The following is a 3479-nucleotide window of genomic DNA, read 5'->3' on the forward strand; positions in this document are numbered from 1 at the left end:
GAGGACAGTGATTCCATCTCTTCAACTTTTGACACAGACTCACCTTTAAGTGAGTTAGAGCTTCTCAATAATGCTCCAGCGCATCTATAGCAGATGAAGGGGACTTTCCTTCCTGCCATTTACAAAGCTGAAAGTGGGCAGAGTCATATGAAAGCAGATTTGTTTATGTATACTTTAATTTTGAGCTTTTAGTGATATTTCCTTACTGATTCTAAAAATTATTTTCTTAACTAAAACTTTTTATTTTTAAGTGAGTGGTTTATTGAAAAGGTCATCCATTTTACATTCAACAAATAATATACTTGGTTTCATCTCAATGATTGCGGTTCCCTGTGTGGAGCAATAGTCACCCAGCTTCCTCCTTTGGTTTTTAGTTCCATTCCATCCATGTTCCCAACCCTTTTCACCATTGTCCTTAGGTACAGGTTGCCCTTTTGATTTTAAATGCTAAACCATTCTATCATTTATAGTGAGAATACCTTACTATGTTGTTGCTCCCCCTAAATACCTACCTACGGCTTGGCTAAGAGTTGGTTCCCTTTATATACCAATATACTTTTTGACTGAAAGAGAGTACATTCCTTTCTAGACCTGAAGGGTGGTCAAGGGCTACAGTGTCAGGTTCCTTCAGTCTCTTTCTGACCAGTAAGCCCAGTCTTTTTTGTTGTTGTTGTTTTATAATTTTGAGTTTTGCTCTCCACACATTATGCTACTCCATCCAGGACCATCTAATGCACTCCCTTTCCTAGCAATTAGTCGTGGTAGCTGGGCACCATCTACTCTTCTGGTCTGAGAGGCATGGAGACTGATGTTCACATGTCCTCATTGACTTTAGGCACTGGATTTTCAAGCAGTGTCTTAATTTATTCTGGACACAAGTCCCAGCTCTTCCCTATAGTTCCAGTTGCAAGTGAATTTTACCTTAACCCATTTTTATCAAGTTCATTCCAACTCATAGACACCCTATAGAATCTTATTTTAAGATAAATGAAATTCATATGTTTATATTTACAGATTCATGTGTATAGATATGGTGGTGGTGGTGTGCCATGGAGTTGGTTCTGACTCATATTGACCCTGAATAGGATGTCCAACCCTGTAAATCTTTACAGGAACAGAAAGCCTCATCTTTCTCCCACAAATGGCTGTTAGTTTCAAACTTCTGACCTTGAGGTTAGCAGCCTGACTTGTAACCACTATGCATCCAGAGCTCCTTACCTAACTATGAATATGTTTGTGAATTCACCTACCAGTGCCACTTAGTTACTTGGCTAACTGATGTGTTTGAAAATCTGTTCAAGTCTAGTTCCCTTTCATTATTCTTTCTCTATTTTTATTTTTAAAAATTTGAACCTTCCTGGCTAGTTACATATTTGTTTGTGTGAATGTTAGTGTTACATAAGTAATTGCTTATATCTTAAAAATTGGGGCGAGGGAGAAGGGTTTGTGCATTTATTTTGTTCCTACATATATCATAGGGAATGTGCCTCTATACCAAAGGTCTGGCTGCCACCCCTGGCCTGCAGCATAGCCCCATTCTGCCCTTCAGATCTGTCCCAAGAGCAATGAAAATCCGTACTGTCCCCCTTGCACCCTTGAGGGAAGAGAGGAAGACCACAGGGGAGAGGACAAGATCTTCCTACCTGCTTGCTGACAATTTTCCATTCCATTGATCCTGCAAGAATCTCAGAGGTTTTTGGAGTTGCTGAAAATATCTCAGATAGTTTCCTAATGAACTTTCCTTATTTAGCTCTTTGCCACCCCCACCACAGAATTGCCAAAGTTTGACTGAGTAGTGCATTTAAGTACTGCCTTTACCTTCCTTTGCCAATTATCAAACTGCTCCAAAATTCTCTGTCCTTGTTTTTACCTGATCAGATTTAAGAAGTATTTCTGACCCTGGCTACTCCAGTATAATATTCTAGTTTCTTAACCAAGCATTGATATCAAAGCTAATAGGATTGATTTCTTTCATTTCCTCCAATCTAACAAGTCTCATCTGTAACTCCACCTTGTTTCTTAACTGAAGTTAATACCGTGGACTCCTGGTATGTTGCTGTGGCTTAATGCCCTGGACTGCAAAGTTGGTTCAAACTCACCAGCCTCTCCTTGGGAACCCTATACAGGGTCACTATGAGTTAGAACTGACTCAATGGCACTTAACAACAACAGACAAGAAAGTTGCAGGCTCAAATGAAATAAGATTAACTCTTGAAAATACCTTGCACCCTTTTTGGCAATTTATCACCAAATGTCACCCTTTCTAACCTCATTCTCCTATAATGCTTATAGAGGATTTTCCATAAAGAGATTACTCAAAGAACTAGGAGGCAAAACAGAAGCACTAAAAACAGTTAGTTCAATTAACTGATAAATGGTCTATGAAACCCTTAAACCTTAAACTTGCAAACCAAGGAAACAGATCCCATGTGGTGTTTGGTTGTACATAAAAACAGTATCATCAGCTATTTTTTGTTTTGTTTTGTCATGATGTTAGTATGTCTTTCATGAAAACTGGAGACTGAGGTAGATGAACGCTGGAAACGATCGCACTAGAATAATCTTTAAACCTAAATCTAAAAATAGTCACTGACATTGTCCTAAAACCACTAATTGTTGTTGTCAAGTGCCAGAGAGTCATTTTCAACTCATAGTAACCCTGTATAGGGTTTCTGGGGAATGGCCGGTAACTTTGAAATGCCGACCTTGAGGTTTAAATTGACCTTGCGGTCCAATGTTTATCCTATAGTGCTGCCCCAGGACATTACCTTAGCTTAACTAGTAAACAATTTATGCCTTGGCATTTTGCTTTTTAAAGGCTTATCTAAGTTATTAGGTGCCATGGAGTTGGTTTCCACTCAAAGCTACCTTAAGCACAAAGAATGAAATGCTGCCCAGGTGTGCGCCATTCTCACAATTGTTATGTTGGAGTTCATTGTTTTAGCCACTGTGTCGATCCAGCTCCTTCAAGGAGAAGATCCTCCTTTTTGTTGACATTCTATTTTATCAAGTATGGTATCTTTTTCCAGGGTCTGGTCTCTTGTGACATCATATCCAAAGTACGTAAGACAAAGTCTCCCATTCTCTCTTCCAAGGAGCTTTCTAACTGTAACTCTTCTAAGACAGATTTGTTTGCTCTTCTGGCAGTCCATAGTACTTTTATTTTTAAGGTTCTTTTTAAATTGTGAATTGAGTGAAGGCTTATGCATTCAACAAATCATATACTTTTCTTCATTACAGGGTTGCAATCCCCTCCATGCACCAACAGTTAACATTTATATCTATTCACTTTAACCACTGCATTCCTCCCTGTGTTTCCAGCCAACCCCATCTTTCCTCTCTCCAGTTGTAGATTGCCTACCTTGTCACCCATGTCAACACATGTCTACCCTCAAGCTAATTTATGATTTCCTCCTCCCCCAATACCATCATAGATTGTTTCTTTTATCATGAAAACCTCACTCTTTTTTTTCTTTTTT

This window comes from Chrysochloris asiatica, unplaced genomic scaffold (assembly GCF_000296735.1).
Source record: "Chrysochloris asiatica unplaced genomic scaffold, ChrAsi1.0 scaffold00163, whole genome shotgun sequence".
In the NCBI taxonomy this organism is placed as follows: domain Eukaryota; kingdom Metazoa; phylum Chordata; class Mammalia; order Afrosoricida; family Chrysochloridae; genus Chrysochloris; species Chrysochloris asiatica.